This window comes from Leptodactylus fuscus, chromosome 8, assembly GCF_031893055.1.
Source record: "Leptodactylus fuscus isolate aLepFus1 chromosome 8, aLepFus1.hap2, whole genome shotgun sequence".
NCBI classification, from domain to species: Eukaryota; Metazoa; Chordata; class Amphibia; order Anura; family Leptodactylidae; genus Leptodactylus; species Leptodactylus fuscus.
Window position 1 is genome coordinate 52,847,679 of NC_134272.1, and position 14,378 is coordinate 52,862,056.

General features: G+C 42.3%; 1 protein-coding gene across 1 annotated transcript in view; it reads left to right on the forward strand.

Annotated features, from left to right (window-relative positions):
• Positions 1-4,745: 4,745 nt before the first annotated feature.
• Positions 4,746-14,378, forward strand: part of MRTFB (myocardin related transcription factor B) — a 200,679-nt gene continuing 191,046 nt past the window's right edge. Inside the window, exon 1 of the mRNA XM_075285771.1 lies at positions 4,746-4,854. The gene's annotated coding sequence lies outside the window, so the exon portion shown is untranslated. The remainder of the gene's footprint in view (positions 4,855-14,378) is intronic.

A 14,378-nucleotide genomic window follows, 5' to 3' on the forward strand; every position in this document is an offset into this window, starting at 1 on the left:
CCGCCGGTAGCGCACTGGACGTTGTGGTGTAGGTGGTGTGACGACGTCACTGCATCGCGTCACCTGTGTCACTGCTACAGGGAGAGTCTTTAGCTGCTCCGCTCATCGTGGGAACACGGTAAGATGAGTACAAGATATATTGTTTTTCTGGTAAGGGAAAGGGATTACTTGCTAAGGGGGCAAACTATTATTTATAGAGGAGGCTAATATTTATAGTGGGGGAACTATTAAATATAAGGGGGCTAGAATTTATAATGGAGGAACTATTATACATAAGGGTCACTATTATAGGAGAGAAATTATTATATATAAGGGGGCTATTAAATATAAGTGGGCTATTATAAGGGGGACAATTATATACCAATTATATATAAGGGGCTGTTATAAGGGGGAGACATATATAAGTGGGCTATTATTTATAATGGAGGAACTTTTTTATATAAAGAGCCAGTGCTTAAATTAAGCCAGAACACTCCGGAACTCTTTGAGTTCCAATAAAAATGTGTCTGAAGCGGAACATAAAAAACGCTTACCTTACTTACCTCTCCTGGCTCCGGAGGGCCTACTTGGTGATGTCCCAGACATCACATGAGACAGGGCTTGCATCCTTCTGCGTCGCGACGCAAGCCCCTGCTAACATGACGTCCTGTATGTCATTGAAGAATTGAAGATAGCCGACATCTGCAGGGAGTGCACCAGAGCCCAAGAGAGGTATGTTTGTGTCCTCTCCTGAGTCTTCGATGATTATACTCTGGGGTCTGAAATTGTTCATGGGTGTCCACAATCCTATTATCTCTCTATTACAGCAGGTGCCGGGTGTGTATTCGCATTGTGAAGGCTAGACTGGTCTATGAGTGTGCACGCAGGGCCAGCGGCATCTCGCCGGTAGCTGTGCATATGTGAATACAGAGGCGTATACCGGGGAGTGTAGACGCCGGCACAGATGTACAGACGCCGGCACAGATGCCAGCAACATCGCTATGCTTCTGCCCTGCATGAAGCCAGCAGCGGCAGAAATGATGCTGTTATTCTGGTCCTGCCGCTGCTGGTTTCATGCAGGGCAGAAGCATAGCGATGTTGCAGGTATCTGTGCTGGCGTCTAACCGTCCCCGGCATCCACCTCTCTATTACAGCGGATGCCGGGTCTGTATTGGCGGCCCCTTCCCCCCAAAGGGTAAACTACCCCCCCCCCCTCCAGGCTCGCTCCCGTGCACTTAGCCCCTCCTCCCTCCCCCCTGAGAGCAGCTGATACATCACTTGGCTTATGACCAGATAAGTCAAGGGATGTGTCCCAAAAAAATGAATAAAGTAAGATAGTGGATAAACAAAGCAGTTTTGCTGAAGCAATGTATTTAGGAAAAGTCTTACATTCACATTAACAAGCAGTATATATAGGATCCTTGTGATGGGACAACCCCTTTAATCTCGATGCACTCCAATTGTGTAATGGCACGAGGCTACGTGTCACACAACTAGGAACAAATATCATTGAAGCCACTATGCTTACAGGAGCAGCTACAGGTGACAGTGTGTTAACCCCACGCATTCCAATTATACCAAATCATTTCCCATTTCAATTCACACGACTACAGTTTCCCCTTAAGTTGGCTTTTACAATGACCATTAATAAATCCCAAGGACAAACGCTGAAAGTAGCAGGAATACATTTGACCACACCAGGCTTCTCACATGGACAACTTTAGGGTGCATTCACACTGAGTAAACGCTAGCTTATTTTGTAGAGTAAAATTACACTTGTAAATTTTGCTATCCCATTGACTTCAATGATATTTTTTTACAAGTGTAAAAATACGCCTGTAAAAAATACGCCTGTAAAAAATACGCCTGTAAAAATACGCCTGTAAAATGTCATTGAAGTCAATGGGATAGCAAAATTTACAAGTGTAATTTTACTCTACAAAATAAGCTAGCGTTTACTCAGTGTGAATGCACCCTAATGTGGCTTGCTCAAGAGTATCCTGTGCCCAAAACTTACATGTACTGGCGGAAAATAACAAATCATACAATGTCGTATATTGAAGTATATTAGCTTGAAATTCCTCTGTCCCAAAGACACTATGTACAGTTTCTCAGAACACCGTATAGCAGCTGAAATACAAATTACATTCAACACAAAAGTCTCACGTATTCTCAGAATTATAGCAAATACAAGATACACAGTTACATTTCATATCCCATACCTTATACACAGTACAAAAACCTTAGCCGCGCCTGTATATACCCACTTCTACAATCACCGCAGACGAAGTCGCAGGTACCAGCTAGTAAGGCATAATACTGTGTGCAAGTGCCACTATGGAGCATAATACTTCGTGCAAGGGCTACTATGGACACCCATAGTGGCCCCTACACAGAGTATTATGCCCCATAGTGACCCCTGCGCACAGTATTATGACCCATAGTGGCCCCTGCACAAAGTATTATTCCCCATAGTCACTATGGGGCATAATATTGTGGGCAGTGGCCACTATGGGGCATAATACTTTGTTCAGGGGGCACTATGGGGCATAATATTGTGTGCAGGGGCCACTGTAGGTCATAATACTGTGTGCAAAGGCCACTGTGGCACATAATACTTTGTGCAGGGGCCATTATGGGACATAATTGTAAGCCCTCTCGGGCAGGGCCCTCTACCCCACCGTGCCAGTCTGTCACTGTTAGTATTATATCTACCTGTATATTCTGTGTATTGCATGTAACCCCCAAATGTACAGCACCATGGAATTAATGGTGCTATATAAATAAATAAATAATAATAATAATACTGTGTGCAGGGGCCACTATGGGACATAATACTGTGTGCAGGGGCCACTATGGGACATAATACTGTGTGCAGGGGCCACTATGGGGATAATACTGTGTGCAGGGGCCACTATGGGACATAATACTGTGTGCAGGGGCCACTATGGGACATAATACTGTGTGCAGGGGCCACTATGGGACATAATACTGTGTGCAGGGGCCACTATGGGGATAATACTGTGTGCAGGGGCCACTATGGGACATAATACTGTGTGCAGGGGCCACTATGGGGCATAATACTGTGTGCAGGGGCCACTATGGGACATAATACTGTGTGCAGGGGCCACTATGGGGCATAATACTGTGTGCAGGGGCCACTATGGGGCATAATACTGTGTGCAGGGGCCACTATGGGACATAATACTGTGTGCAGGGGCCACTATGGGCTATAATACTGTGTGCAGGGGCCACTATGGGACATAATACTGTGTGCAGGGGCCACTATGGGGCATAATACTGTGTGCAGGGGCCACTATGGGACATAATACTGTGTGCAGGGGCCACTATGGGACATAATACTGTGTGCAGGGGCCACTATGGGGATAATACTGTGTGCAGGGGCCACTATGGGACATAATACTGTGTGCAGGGGCCACTATGGGGCATAATACTGTGTGCAGGGGCCACTATGGGGCATAATACTGTGTGCAGGGGCCACTATGGGACATAATACTGTGTGCAGGGGCCACTATGGGCTATAATACTGTGTGCAGGGGCCACTATGGGACATAATACTGTGTGCAGGGGCCACTATGGGGCATAATACTGTGTGCAGGGGCCACTATGGGACATAATACTGTGTGCAGGGGCCACTATGGGACATAATACTGTGTGCAGGGGCCACTATGGGACATAATACTGTGTGCAGGGGCCACTATGGGGCATAATACTGTGTGCAGGGGCCACTATGGGCAGTTAATTATTCCAGAATTCCCCCTAATTTTTTTCCCCAATTTAAGCACTGTAAAGAGTGTTATTAATAAGAGAGGAATTATTATATATAAGGGGGGCTATAATAAGGGGAAAGAATTATATATAAGGAGGAGACATCTATAAGGGCTCGTTCACATCTGCGCCCGTACTCCGTTCTGCAGGTTTCCGTTTCCTGCATAAGATGGGCAGGAGATGGAAACCTGCCGTCATGTTTCAATCCCATTCATTTGAGTCGGACATGCAGTACTCTCTTTACATCTTGGGAGACAGATTTGCATATTCTTCCCATGTTTTAAAAAAAAAAAAAAACAGTTTCGCCGCGGAGAGCATAAAACGCTCACATGCAGGAGACAGAAACCTGAAAACGGAGATCAGGCGCTGGTGTGAACCTAGCGTAAGTGGGTTATTATTTATAATGGAGGATCTATTTATATAAGGAGCACTATCATAAGAAAGGAATTATTAGATATAAGGAGCCCTATTATAAGGTAGGGCCATTATATAGAAGGGGCTACTATAGGATATCAGATATTTACATCACGATTCATAACAGTATCAAAATTACAATTATGAAGAAGCAACGAATATTGAATTATATTATTATATGAATTCTGCTTGGGGTCACACAACATGAGGAACTGAATCAGAGGGTCGCAGCATTAGTGAGGTGGTTGAGAACCATTGCACTACAGCATTGTGGCGCAGACGCAGGTTGGACTTGTTGCACTAGTAACCACATTCTAGTTGTCATAGTTGTAGATGTGAAAATGAAAGCGTTGCTATGTTTTTCACACATGACCCGAAGTTGTAGTTCTGTCAGGGGCACCATAATGACTACATGTGAGGAGCCGGCTGATACAGTGTATGTGAGCAGGACGACCATGATAGAAGGACGCTTCTTCCTGCAGTACGGTCTGTGTACGCTGCAGCAGCTCTCTAAAACCCAGGGATATTAGGCTTTCGTCCCACTTCGCCTCCCGTCTGCGGGTAGGAGGGGCAGGAGGAGGCCGCGCTTCCTGCGCATGGCAAGCGGTGATTCCAGGCTAAGGAGACAAGAGGAGGAAGGAAAGGAGAAGAGCCGGGGTCTCTGATAGCCAGGTAATAACACACTCGTAGTGAGAGAGGCCTGGGCCGGTCCTCCGCTGCCCTCCGGTCTGTGCTGTTATTAGACCTGAGACCTGCCACTGGCCCTACATTGCTATGTCTAGTGCTGTGTAGTCCTCACTGTTGTCCACTGTGTACACTACTATTAAAGTTATTAAAGAAAAAAAAACACACACACAACACATACACACTGGTGAGCCCTGTAGCTATAGCTGCTGCTGCTGTGCCCAGAGTATAGGAATAGAAGGGGGTAAAAATACAGCATTACACAGTGGGCCCGGATTATACCTCATCTGTCCTGTTATAACTCATAGCAGGCTCCTGACCGCAGCTAGGTCCCATTGTATATCTATTTGTAGCACATTGTGGGACTACAACTCTCAGCATTCCTGGCAACCCTTATGGACCACATATATGTACATTAGTTATTCCTATGTGTGTTGTTGTGCCATATGTCAGTGTGTGGCCTAGATCTGTATACATAGCAGCCATCAGCGGCCACCATGTTTTCACTTTTGCTTACCATTTACTTGCTCACCATTACCAGGGCTAGCACAGACAAACTTCTCAAGTTTTAGGAAGGGACCACATGTGACGTTCTCGCCATAGATTAAACCCCCATTGGCTAATCTGCTGTGATGTACGGTAACAGCAAAGTGAAGGAGATTTACCCCACGCTGGGTAAAACTGTCCAATAATAGCCTGTGAATCAATACTGGAGAGGAGCCATCTTTGCCTCTGCAGAATTTAGGTGAAAACACTGCTGATTTCCCGTAACAGATAATCAGCAGTTGACATGTCCTGTGCCTAAGGGTATGTACACATGGGACATAAAAGAGACGAAAATCTGCACCAAAAATAGCGCAGATTGAGAACGTAGGCTTTGTTCGCTGTGCGTTTGTTGCAGATCTCATACAACATATTACAAAGGATGAAGTCTTCATTGAAAACTCGCTACATAAATTGACATTTTGCAGATTTAGGCTACTTCTCCATGACAACTTTGGCGATGACTCCCATTGTGGCCCTAAACTCTAGTGTAAGTCAGTGATGTCATTTTACATTTTTGAGGGTACAGCGACTTCTTTTAACAAAAAATTGAGCAATGCTGAACTTTTTGCAGCTAGAAGTTGCAGTTGCCGCACCCTTGGGGTCGCAGTGAGGCTCCATTACATTAGTTAGACGTACAATAGTGAAAGTGTTCCAGTGTGACATGGCTAGCTTTGGTCACACAACAGAAGTTGTAGAAAAGTCGCCATGTAGCCCTGGCCTAATCATCTGCACCACAGTCTGTTGATGTACCGATCTGCTGCAGATTTTTCCGGTCAATGAAATGCTGTAAGTTTTCTCAAATCCACAGTATAAATTCTGCAGTACATACGTATGTGTGTGAAGACCGCTCCTTGTAGTCACTCTGCATGAAATGTCTTTCAACATTGATTCCCTGCAGTTCCAAAGAAGTGGTTGGCGCCAACCTATAAACGCACGGTCTACAGTAAAGCACCATTGATTCTTTCATTAGCAGTTGGGCACCTCCTATGATCCCTTTCAGTTTAATCTGTTTTTATGGCTACTCCAATAAGATAGCCAAACCATACAATGTCAGTGACGGTGCACAAGGGGGTAGCAAGTGGGCAAACCGGTTTTCTGTAGCGTCCATTGCATGATTTATGTGTCCATTGAATTTGATGATGGTGTCAGAAAACACCTCTGTATAGACACCTCACTTTATCTTTGTTTTGCATTATAAGAGCTTGTGGTACAACTTGAGTGGACTCTGAACTCCTTACAGTGATTTCACATACAATCACACATTGTTTTTCTCCCGTATAGCACAGGACTAAAAATTATGGTATTCTCCATTACATGATATGTTACACAGGGGTATTCTAATTAAGGCTAGGTCCACACTACTGTTGTTAATGTCCTTAGCTGTCTTCCGTCATAAGGTGAAAGCAAAGGACATTAACTGTGGCAGAGAACAGACTGAGTCGATGTTCGTTCCCATTGACACTAATGTAAACAAAATGACAAACGCTATATTCCACCATGTTTGATTAATTCTGTAATGGAAGAGAAATCCTCCATGCACAACATCCGTCCTGTTGTTTACATTAGTGTCAACGGGAACAGATGCAGCTAAAGTGGCATGACTGGATTTTTTGTCCATGTGCTATTCATCTCTGAGCAGTGACATCATGTGGACCCACAGTCACAAATACTACAAGATGCACAGTCCATGTGGAAAGCATGACAGCATGCACTATAATAGTCCATGTTGTGAAGATTGTTTCAAGTCCTCACATATATGGCCTTCTAGGCTGTAGGGCCATATGAACGCAGACACGTTGTGTACCACTATACAGTGCATCGTTGCAACACTAAACTTTGGAGATATTGTACCCTAGGAGCAATCTTCCATGATGTGTGATACAATGAAGCATGACATAATTTTATTCTGTCTGATTCAATATAAATTAGACGGAGCCAGTCTTTGTATAAAATTGTTCAGTATGTCCTCATAGACGTCTGTGCGTGCCTTTATTAGGGCTGTGTAGATCTTTGAGTTGTGTTACGTGTCTTAGAAGTACTTGTCCTACAAGAGGCTGGTGCCTCATAGAGGAACCACCATACGTTGTGCCTAAGGGTAGATATATGCATTGATCTATGAATATGTACATATACTGCTTAAGGCCCCGTTCACACGGGGATCGGAATGGCGGATTTTGGCACCGAGAGTGACGCGGGGAGCCACGTCACTCTCAGGCCAAAATCCGCCTGCCTCGACTGTTGCGTATTCTGACAGTCATGGCTTCTCCCTCCAGAGTCGGCTCAAATGAATGGGCCGACTCCGGAGGTTGCTGCTGCGAGGCGGATGAATCCGCCAGAAGAAAAGGCAGAAAACACTAGCGGTCTCTATAGACCACCATTGTGAGGGGCGGATCATAACGTGGATTCCGCACCATAATCTGGTTGTATTCACATTATGTTTATACCCTGTGTACGCCTACAATTGAAGGCATAATTGTGGTGTAAAGAGAGGCAAATTTTTTCTTGGGAAATCGTGTGCGAAAAGTGTCCATACTGTTAAGCGTTTTTTGATTAACACATCCAAAAAAAACCCAAAAAACCCCCCACCAAACACCGCAGTCCTTTATTTACAAAAGTGTGGTGTGAACATAGCCTAAGCTCCCTATTACTCCAGTATTTTTCCCCTATTGCAGTCTGTATTTTCTCTTGTTTTGCAGATTGTGGATCTGACACACAGCATATATTGATGTGGTATATGTAACTCTATTAGAATGGGTCGGCGTTTAGCCTGATTCTTAAATAAGGTTTATGTGCCACGATTCAGTCTCTGGTTGCTTTAGTGGGGATTTCTATGTTGGACTAGATCATTTTTTCCTGGTCTATAAATATAGAGATTGGAGGAGTCTTTACATATCATGGTGATTTCTAGTTGTGTGATCCTAGTGTCATGTCAGGTCACACTGACTGACAAATGTGATAATGGGATATGGATTAAGGAGAGGGCCTCCGAGTAAAGGGCTCTGAAATATGTCACTCAGGTAACACTCCCAAATCCCCTGTGCAGAAGGAACATAGGATTGTATGTTATGTCTTGTGTGGTCCATATGTATGAGAAGATGTAGTGGAGAATTTATGGAGACAAAACTAAAAGGGTTCTCAAAGCTCAAGTAAGAAAACACCCCGATGTGTCATGCTCGAAAACCTGATTTAGTATAGGAGTAAGTTCACTCACAACAGATTTCTGACTGATTTCTGCTACTTGTGTAGTTACTTTTACCCTAAAATCCAGGGATTCTAATTTTACACGTCTCATCCAGGGACAAGATATACTAGCGATCCTTCAGACCAGCGTTTCCCAAACTGCGCTCCATTGAGCACCAAGTGCTCCGTGATATGGCAATAATAAACACATACATACAAGGAAAACAACCATATCCACTAATGAATATAAAAATATATTTTTATTACTATCCAAATTAAAAAAAGTGTTCACATGGACATACAGTAACATATTACACAAATAACACAAAGTAAACGGGATAAACCGTAAGGTTTATAAGTGCTAGCAAGCCAGAGTGATGTTGGTGAGACAAAAGCATAAATCTTAAAGTCAGTTTTTAGCCATGGGCAGGGCAACAGAGGGTTTAGTTGAATAGTATAAGTACACACACATATTACACATTTATATGATGTAAAGGTGAGCTAAGGCATATTTTTGTTCATATGTGGGCACTTAGGGATAAGGTTGAGTCATTTGACTGTTGACTATTATGCCATGTGTAACTTTACATATTAATGGACTAGTTGTCTTGTTATGGCATATGTGTGTGTACTTATACTATTCAACTAAACCCTCTGTTGCCCTGCCCATGGCTAAAAACTGACTTTAAGATTTATGCTTTTGTCTCACCAACATCACTCTGGCTTGCTGGCACTTATAAACCTCACGGTTTATCCCGTTTACTTTGTGTTATTTGTGTAATATGTTACTGTATGTCCATGTGAACACTTTTTTTAATTTGGATAGTAATAAAAATATATTTTTATATTCATTAGTGGATATGGTTGTTTTCCTTGTATGTATGAGTTGAGTCCCATAACCACAGCATGTATTATTGGCCTCTTTATGTGTTGGCAATAATAAACAGTTAACAATAAAAAAATTGATAAATGTGAAGGGTTTCAAAATTAAAGTACTGGTTCCCATGCAGTCCTAATATTCTACAGGCGCAGAACTACGGTCTGTTCGGTGAATATACGAGACTGGCAGATTAACGCTTCACAGTTGGAGGGCACTTCCAAACTGGTCTCAGACCGCCCTTTCCGGCTTAATACGCCAGTCTCGTATATTCGCTGAAGAAACTGTACCTATGGACAGGAGTGCTTTAGCCATCTTTCACGCTCGTATTGTAGGGTTCTTGCTGTGTCAGTTTAGTTTGCACAGTATTTGCAGCTATTCGCCATGTCTTATTCGAAAAACATTCCTAATTTGGTTGCTCAGCAATGGAAATACCATGATTCCTACTTGTAAATTGGGTTCGCTGAGACCAGTGACAACAAACCACAGTTAAATTAAGTTCCTTATTCTTTAACTGTGACTGAAAAAGAAAAAAAATTGAATAAAGTTAATAGAAAATGTAATATCAATCCATTAGGAAATCCTCCCCTCCCCCCATCGTTAATATTGCTTGTTATCTTTGGCACCTATGTAGGTTTTAGGTAAAATATGATACGTGCTCCCTACAGAATTTCTGTCTTGAGTAGTGCTCCTCCACTCCGCTGCTTCAGACTAACCATTCTTCTGGCCCTGTTTTGTCTATAGGACTGGCACATTGTATAATGTTGTGTCCAAGCTTCAGTATACAGGTGTAGACTGTTCCAATCCTGCTTGTTTTCAGCGCTGTAAGTGAAGAGGCTTTCTCAAGCAGTACCAGGGATTAATGTGGTATTATATACCCAGATAGGGTGTGTATATCATAATTCATGAAAGATGTGATCACATGACACTGTAAGGGTAATGTCACGTCAACAGTGAATTAACAAATGCTCTCCTGTATAACATTATCTTCTTGAGAGGGAGATTTATACCAGGAAACCTGGTCCACACTGAGCGTCCCATTTCATTAAGTGTCCGTTGCTCATTGCAAGAGTATGTTCACAAGTAGCTTTAATGGGTTAGGAAAATTTGCAATTTTAAATCCACAGAATGTCCATTTATGTTGGTGTTTTTCGCTGCAGTATAGAGGATGAAATCTGCGGCGAGCCCATTGCAATAACATTTTGAATGTTTCAGTCCCATGTGGACATACCGCTATACTGGTGGAGAGAGCACCGCACGATTAATAGACAGGTCCTGTAGTGACCATTGGCAATCATGTGGCTGTTTCCAGATCCACTTAGATGGGGCATTCTTACATTTGGGCAGGCTCGTCTGTGCCAAGATCTTAACCCTTTAGAGTTTACCCCTCTTTTCAGATCAGACTTTCCTAATATCAATCCACATCATGGGAAAATCCCATCTAATGGGAATCATTTTGTTAATACAGTGTCCTCTATTGTTTTCTACCTATTGTTGTTTTTATATATTCAATTTCTTATTGACAGAGTATTGTGTAATCTTGGCAATGGCAAATAGATTACAGCGTCCCTAAGGGCTTATACACTGAAGCTGTCTGAGCAATACCGCCTTCACCCTGTAGTAAACACATGACGTGGCACTTGCAATGACCATTGTTGCTATAACTTCTACAGACATAAGTTTAGATTTGTACATTGTGTATGTGTTTTTTTTTGTTTTTTACGAAAAGCACGCTGCAGCTGCTGGCGCCTTGCAGTTTGACTCCATTAGTCTACACCAGGCCTAAATATAGAGAATGGGTGACACAGAACCCTTATGGGAGGCGGGGGTCTCTGCATTCCTCATCTATCCCTTTAAATACTATATTAGTGGAATCAAAATAGCTAATAGTAGAAGGCAGCTGCTGGGAATATTATAAAGAGGAACTTTTCCCCTATCCTAGTTGGAGAATGGTAGGGGTCTGACTGCTGGGACCTCCTTCGATCATGAGAATGGGATTTTTTGCTCTCCAGTCTGAATAGAGCATTGATCAGAATGGTGCACCCTGTACCATTCATTTCTTTGGGACCGGTGGAGAGGGGGATACGTTACTTTGGGGCCTTTGAAGTCCATGTATTATATACTTTAGCTGTATATTGCAGTCCTTACCATGTGTATAGAGAACAGATGGGCTGATACAGTATACTAGCTGGTGAACCAGTGTGGACAATAAAAAGCAATCAGAAAAGACTCAAAAAGGTGTAAAAGAAAATAAATACAAAATACCACCTACCCCCTCTGCTTATGTTCCATAAGTGAAGTGTTTCCAGCAGGACAGCCCCTTGAAGCATTTTAAAGGGTTTTGGCAGGGATATTCCTGGCCTGTTTTTGCTTGTTGAGTGTATATATATTGAGTTTGGTTTATGTTATTCCCAACTATTTATTTGTTTTGCCGTTTTGTATTGGACAGATGCTGCTCTTTTCTTTCAACTATCCCTTGTAGTAAGCAGTTGCTTGGCCAAGCAAAATAGTATTCACGTTCTCAAATGAATTTCAGACAGATAAGATGGATTATGTTCTCTTTTTAATTCACTTTTGGTAGCGCCACTGTCCAGCTGTCTTCTATACATAGGAGTAAGTAATACACCTTCACTCCCACCACTCCCTTTTAACTTCTCATATATCTTCTATTTAGCTCATGGGGGACACTTATTTGATTTATTATGCGTCTGTTAGAGACTACAGTGTACTCATTGCCATACCCTTGACTTGTTGAGGTGGCCATACCCCTCAAACAGCTGTCGTTGAATGTTTGGGTCGGGAGGTAAAGCTGTCAGCCAAACAAACTTACATGTGTTCTCACTAGGGGAAATAAGTCAGAGAACAAAGGGGTTGGTCATGTTAAAATCCACCTGCCGGATCCTTCTTTTTTCCCCTATATTTAGCATTGGGTAAGAGTTATGCATACATAGTTGGTTGGGTTTGGCCGTCAATCATACAATGAGCAATATGTACAATGGCATCCAAATATATACCCCACAACTGTGCTGCCTTTGGATTTGGTAAAGAATACCTGACACCACTCCTGACACGTCATGTTACTTACTGTATGTACTGTTTGGCTGTATATTACCATTCCCCTTGTGAAAGTGTTGTGTCCCTGCATAAGGTGGCTGAACGGAGCGAGAATGTTCCCCTGACTGGTATCGACAAATTGTTAATTTATTAATAACTTTGTAAAAGGAAAAACAGAGGAACGACACAGAACATAGTACTAAGAAAAGATGATCCAGAATCTATCTTAAGAAGTGTGACGTCTTTTTTCATAGAAGAGGAAAATGAGACACATGAAATATCGCACATCCAGCATATATCCATTGACATCCAATTCACATCAGCAGACTCCTTTACTTATGACCTCCTACATTCACTCACTTGGCACAAAAAGTGACAAACTGCATTGTAGATTTTGTATTTCATGGCAAGAAGCTTTGTAATATATCTTATCAGAAAGCAATGGCCCCTTCTCCTCTTATGAGGCTTTTTTTCTGTTTCCACCATACCTGCTATCAGAATAAGATTGGGTACGACCTGTGTGAAGAGCTATATATCATCCATAACTGGCCACAGCAGCTCTTATAAGATGAAATTGCATGGACTGTACCATACATGTTTTTCATAGGGAGGAATAGACACTTCACAGTTACTGCTGATGATTAGATACACAGTTATGATAGTAAACTCCCAGCAGAAAGAGATGGTAGTGTCTCTGGATGTCACTGTGATTTTGTGCTGAGAAAGCAGGAAAAATGTAAGCATTAAAGGGATCCTATCAATAAAAGTCATTTTTTTTGTCCCTAACATGTAGGAATAGCCTTAAGAAAGGCTATTCGTCTCTTACCTTTAGATGTCTTCTCCGGGCCGCTGTTCGGCATATAATCTGGTTTTCGTCGATATGCAAATGAGTTCTCTCGCAGCACTGGGGGCCTCCCCAATGCTGCAAGGGAAATTTCCAGCGCCGCCTCCATCTTCTTCAGGAACGGGTCTTCTTTCGGGGGTTGGCTTCAAACTTGTAGGGAACTTGGAACTTTTTGACTGCGCATGCCTGCCGGCCACAAGACAATGGCCACTTGCATTTCTACCATTTTGAAACTGTTTCCGGACCTGACATTTAGGACTTTTTGCTATAATAATAAATATTATTATTATTATTTAGGCCTGTCAGATATCTTGCTATGCATTATTTTAAATGCATATTTATATTGGATAGTATTGAACAAATATGGGATGGTATCACCATCTGTGTATGCTAGGGCAAAGAGTGACCCTCAGGTTGTATTAAAATCGCAACATAACTGCAAAATTGATTGTTTTACTATTGGACATACAGTTGCAATCTGGTGTACTGTACTGACCCCACTGCATGCTCTATCCCAAACTAAAGAGATATTGCTTTGTTTCAAGTCCTATAAAATAACTGCAGGAATGTGTAGGTATACATCACAATACAATATAGACACGTCAATTGTCTGTCAAATGCAATCCAAGAAGAGGTCAATGAAAATTATTTTTGGTACACTGGCACAAATGGGAATCTGACAGGTGTCGACTAATTTTATCCCGAGTTGTGAGAAGCTGGCACTTAACTTCTGCTGTCCTAGACCGGGGTTGGGAAGACAGAAGAAATTTACCCGGATTGTGAATAATGCTTAACAAAGTTTATGGCAAAAATCCTTTTGTAAAAAAGTTTTTTGTTTTTTTGAACACTGTTTTGATGTTGATGTTCTCAATGAAATAGAGAATTCTAGGACATGTATAAAAACCTATTTTAGGATCCTTTTTGTGCTGTTATTACTTGTTATCCATTTATTCTACTTTGGCACTCACAGTATTTTGTTGGAAATCCATGATGGGAACTTTCTGATGATAT